This window comes from Bicyclus anynana, chromosome 7 (assembly GCF_947172395.1).
Source record: "Bicyclus anynana chromosome 7, ilBicAnyn1.1, whole genome shotgun sequence".
Taxonomy (NCBI): Eukaryota; Metazoa; Arthropoda; class Insecta; order Lepidoptera; family Nymphalidae; genus Bicyclus; species Bicyclus anynana.
This window is the reverse complement of record NC_069089.1, coordinates 18,219,650-18,225,943: the sequence shown is the minus strand read 5'-3', so window position 1 is coordinate 18,225,943 and position 6,294 is coordinate 18,219,650.

Here is a 6,294-nt window from a genome sequence, read left to right as displayed (position 1 = left end):
ATTTTGCTTTGTGACGACATTAATGAAGACAGAGACGATGTATTAACGTGCTCTCCGAGGCACGGGTGTAACACCACCGTTTTCCCGCATCGATTCCAATCCCAATCCCAATATAATTCCCACACTTGGGATTTATATTAATATTAATTATATTTTAGAAAAGAAATACAAAATCAATTCAGCTTATTTGCTTCGAGCATTAATTTACTATCCACGCATAAAAGTTACATGTAAACTTAAACATTTTCGAAAATCAACCTAACCCTTCGACTGCACACAATAAAAAAATGCCAATATCAGATATCAGCTGTCAATTGGTACCGTCAGACAAAATCAAATCGCAATCGAACAAAAACACTCGCAAATCTGAAAACCGTGTAATCATTACCAATTCCGATGAATTCCGAAATGCATCGCGGTAATGGACGCCATTTGCACTTTGCACATAGATCTTATAACAAAACAGATACAAACTTCAATGTGAGGTTGAGCTGAACATCAGCACCGAGTCGGTTTTTAATCTTTCCTTTTCTTACTAATACGCTTAAACGATCTATTTTAATTAAATTCTTAACCTTAAAGTTAGCGTCTTTTATTATTATGGCTATACTTATCGATTTCTAAATATACATTTTCGGCTTTCAACTAAAGAGCTAATGAAAGTGCCGTTATTTAATTAACGACCAACTTAAAACACCATTAAGACGTTAAGGTGTGCTAAACTAACGACGATTATATTATTTACAATTTGCATAATAATAATTAAACGCATAGTTTTTTATGGTAATTGTAAAACATTTAATGCAGTTGTTTTAATTACATTTGTATTGGTATCTTTAGGTACTATATCAATGACAGTGAAGGATATTTCCGCACTAATCAATTAAAATTGAATAACGATGCGACATTTTAGAAGGTTTTATGAGTACCAGTATCAATATGCATGGGCAACTATTGTAGGAGCGCATTTACATAATATCCGCGTGGGTAGCAATTAGACAGGCCGGAGATCAAAATACACGACCTAATCTGGAGGATTCGTTCGGAACATTGCTAAATCATATTCATACTAAATAAATCAATAGCTGATTGATTAATTTTAAGGATGATTAACATCCTTTCAAAGTAAAAAAATGTGGAACCTTATGCTGAAACTGAGCAAGTAACTTCATTAAGCTTTTAAGAATACTTTACTGTTGAAAAATTATTATTTCTTAATTTCATTTAAAAGAGATATGTTATGTCATAAAATAATTTACAAACAGAGCCTGTAAGAATATTTATTTCTAGTTCTAATGTTAACATGATTTTTTACAATATTTCTGAAACTATATTTTTTATTATTGAATGGCGCTAATTGTATATTTTTCTGCTGGTTTGTCAGACGTAATATCATAATTGCAGTCCCGCACGACCGTCTGGAGGAGCTGCCGGAAATAATTCTACAGAACAAGTCTCAGTAAACACAAACATCAATTACCACTCTACCGAAGTAAACAGATGTACAAATAAATTACCAAGATATGTTAATTAGCATACCTATAATTTTACCCCACTTAAGTGTATTGCAATCCCGCAAAAACTCACATAGGGGCCTTAAAGCTTAAGCAAGTCACATGCAATTCATTTGCACGTAACGAATTACACAGATGTTCCTAAGATACGGGTCTTAGAAATTCCAGGCAAATGCTGGTCTTTTATACGCAGGTGATTAGAGGGTGCCACATACCCTATGGGTTTAAAACTACAATTTAAAAGTGAAGTCTCCGTCAGTGTTAATAGGCCTCTATATCTTTATTAAACAGCGAAGGGTTAAGCGGGAATTGTGCGCAATAAACGGAATGGAATAGTTAACCCTGCAGCGGTCTTCACACTCAGTTTAATTTAGTTAACTGTTTCGCTGCGCTCGGGGCGATGCAGGCCGAGGAAGGGTTAAAATGTGATGATCACTTGTCGATCTCAGCACACGATAAAATGTCGGAACTTCGGATTATTGCCAAAGTGCTTTTATGTTATACGTGACTTGGTTCTTCATCTATATCCGAAATAACGCATAGTAGTAAGATAGAGTTGATAACAAGTTAAACAAATTGGTCGATTAAATTATTAATACCTTTTTCTTAGAAAGATTCAATAATGTTTTATAAACAAGTTACTATGTCTTCTGTGGTAATACTATTTTCTGAAGAGAATTTTATTTAGTATCATGTTTGTTTGAATCGTACTTCCGATTTAATGTTCCGAAAAGAATAGTTGGTTTTAAAAGGTCTTGACAAGAAAAAAATATATAAGGCAAAATTACTGTTGTAAAAACGTTGTGCGTAAGTAAAAACGCGCTAAACGCGTAAGTATTAATCTTGATTTACCTACTTATCACCAGTTTTGTTAATTGTATTTTATGGATGATTGTTGCAAGATAAAATAGAATGCAAGATGTTTTTCACTTATGTACCTGCTACACTGTCCATGGTTTAGAGATTGATAACTTAAATCAATCTAACGAGGGACATCTAAACATATTCTTAGAACTCAATAAATATATAATATGATAAATAATTATAATATAATAAACGCCCATCTAGGTGGACCATCGACTAGAATACAGAGATGGATACTACAGGATGCTTGAGTACGTGGTATTTTAACAGGAGGTCTTTGACCAAGAAGTGATATAGACGTCCAACATATGGACGTCTATATCATGATGATACCGATGATGCTGGCAAAAAGGTTCGTCTGTGTCACTCACACAGAAATAAAATATTAAAATGAGTACGCAAATCTATCGACACTTGGCAGCACTAGGGCGGGATGTTTTCATCGCGGGTTAATTTATCTCGCTGCACCCTCCCTGTTTAAAAGCTTATAATCGCGATGAAGTGCCGTTGATTAATAGACGCCGAGTTTCAGTCGAGTCGAGTCGAGTCGAGGCCTCCAGTCGAATTATTGCGGCTCAAAGTATCGTCGAGCAAATTATCACAGGCATTCGTCATTTACAATTTCAACAGTTAAAGGAAGATAAATCGCTATTAAAAGTTAAATAAAGAATTGGAAAATTCTTATTGAAGGCTCATTGTCAGATAAGGTATGTACGTCTGAGACGACCAACAGGTAACACCTTCACGGTATTAAAAGCAAAGGAGTTGATTTTATTATTTATTTTTAGGTGAGCGCATCTCAACTTAGACCTCATCCAGATCTGATTGTATTTAAATACTCAGAAAATAATACTTCAGATCAGAAAAAAAATCATTCCAAGCAACCCGTTGGTTCTTGACCTAATGTTGAGTTTATCTTTCTGCCAATTCTCAGTAGTAACCAAAAGTCGCGAAGCTAGTGGTGTTGCACAGTGTCTTGAAGATCACATTAAGCCGTTGGTCCCGGTCACTAACATAGTAATAATTAAAAGTGATCGTAAAAGAGTCAAATCACCTATAAGGAAGTAGTAAGAATCGAGGATATCCTTTAGAGTAACACAACTACGTCAGAGATTAAATAACAGAGCCAGGATTAAAGTGAAGTTATTAAAAAAAGAAGCAATAAGTAGATTTCGAGTGAATTAAATGGTTTAAGGAACTGACATAAAGTTAACGGTTCGCAATTAAATTACATAATAACAATAATGGCATCGCGCACCTGCACTACTGGTTTTGCCTTATATTGTCCGTTTCCATTACGTCGACACGGTTTTGTGAACCACTCGGCTAATAATCTACAGTAATAACATCATAAAGTCAAGCAAAGTTTGAATGAAGATTCTACAAATGAAGTTTTTGTCAATTCTCAAATGAACAAAAGCTATCAAAAGCGTTCGGCTTCAAAAATAGATCTTTACAGACCGTATCAGCATCTAGTTATAGTAGGTTTATCGAATAAACCTAAAATCTCGATAATTACATTAGGTTAGGTTTCCCCATATTTTCTATGGTAAAGAAAAAACTCCATGAATACCTTTCAGTTCATCCGATTCATATTAAAGTTACTCGTCAGTTCTGTGTCGTAAACGTATTTTTATCTAAAGAATAGTTGCCTGAATTTGCCTGAACTGAAACGAGTACGCAGTAAGAATAAATTTATTACTCAGTTTCTTTATTACGAGTATAATGGGAATGTGCGCTTTTAAAGATAGAGCGTGTATATAATGATCTATCGATATTATTATTATAGTATCGATGTTATCGGAGCTCCGTCACCCGACTGGGTAACTAACGATCACCAATAGTGAATCGATTCCGCAAATTGGTCTTTAAATCATAATCGATAAATCGGTTTATCGAGTTACGGCTTTAAATACGTTTAAATTTCAGTTTCAGTGTAGCTATATTCAAAAAGCTGTTTTATGATATCGTCGTTAAATTATTTTACAAAAATTTCAGAGTATTAAAATCGAACAATGGAATAGATTGACTAAACTGATATACCTACTAAAACCCCTTGTGTACTTGCATGAAATTAACAAATTTTTTTTCTTCTAAATTTACCAAAACTCATAGTATTTATTTAGTACACGAGTGTACTTATGCGGTAATATTCATGTACAAACTCAATATTTTCAGTAGGTACCTACTATACTACTATAATATGTGGCTGCTACTTGTAGAACTATAGATTTACGAGTTTGTATAGATTTACGAGTTTGTATAGCGTAGAACTGTGATACAGCATGAACTTTTTTTTTATATTCTCACTGCATAGACATTTAATAAACAGTGAATTTAGATACGCTCCAATGAAGGATGGTGGGCTTAGAGTATTAATGTTTAACTCTGTAACGATCCCTATTCACAATGTTAATCATGAAGAGCGGAATCGACGCCTTAAGGTGTAAGCAAAAAATTGGTGGTGTTATATTACACCACTCCAGGCTGCTCCAGAATTTCTTATTAGAAAGAAAAAAAACAATACTTCATAGTCCAACCCAAACCTCGAGTCCCGAAGTCACACAGGCTAATAACCGGACCAACAGGTTACATGGCCAACGCGAGAGGCAGCAGGCATGATACCCTGTAGCAAGGCAACAAATGAAGAAGAATAATGTAACGAGAGCGTATATTTAGGTGGTGCGGCGTGCGGAGATAAGGGCGCTTCATAAGTTAAAAAGTCGCAACAACACGCCATTGTGCGGCCAGTCCCGCAAGTCAACAGCGCCGCAATACAAAGCCATTTATTGTACGAATTTCACGCTTCCACGTGGGGCTGCGTGTAGCGCGCTGGATGTCCGTTGATACTTGTACCTTTCACACCGTTGGTAGAGACACTACTGATTACAAATCATAGACGTCTGTGGAAGGATACAAATTACAAATACACTTGCATTTCGATAAAAAATGAAAATGTTACGTTGGTATTTGCAGACTAAGCAGTTTTGTCTGTATAAGATTCAATAGGTTTTAGAGAAAATTAATAGAACAACTTATGCTACAGGGCGACACATTAAACGACGAGGAATGGCATTTATAAACTGCGTCGAGAGCCAATGTTCTAATATAATAGGCGACAGATTTACTAGAACTTAGCTAAGTTATAACTTACAACCATAGGTTACCACAATAAAAAGGTTTTGATTGATTTTGAACACAGTAGACTCCCCGAGCGTAGCGTTACGTAGCACCTCAACATTTACATTCTTTTACTTCGACATTACTTTAATATTTATCGCGGGAAACCAAGCCGATTAATGAACGATTTTCACAGTATTTTAGATTTACTAGAGAACGCCCGCGACTTCGTCCGCGTGGAATTCAGTTTCCATAAATCCTGTGAGAACCATATTTTTCCGGGATAAAAAGTAAATAAAAATCGCTTTAGTAGTAACGGCGTTAAAGAGTAACAAACATACAAATATACATACAAACTTTCACGTTTATAATATTAGCACCTATGATTAGCAGCGGTATATACAGTTTCATGACTTGAATAGTGATATTAATATATTTTGGGCATTGGATATACTGTACAAAAGCTATTTTAACAACAGAACGTAAAAACGCTAAAGCTAACTCTTTAGATGTCAACGATTTATAATGCCACCATTATCCGAAACATTTGCAAGTGTGAACATTTGCAACATGTATTGTTATAATTATTTTATTTATAAATTTAAATTTAATATTCTGTGTAATTCTTAGTTTTAATTTATATATTTTATTCTTCATTCTATTGTAGGAGGATTATTCAATATTTCAGTAAAAGTATCAACACCGTCTGATCCACAGCACAGCATCCCTTCGTCTCGCCGCGATGCAAGTCGGAAGGGTTGCATCACCGTACCCCACATAATTTCGTCACGGCTGT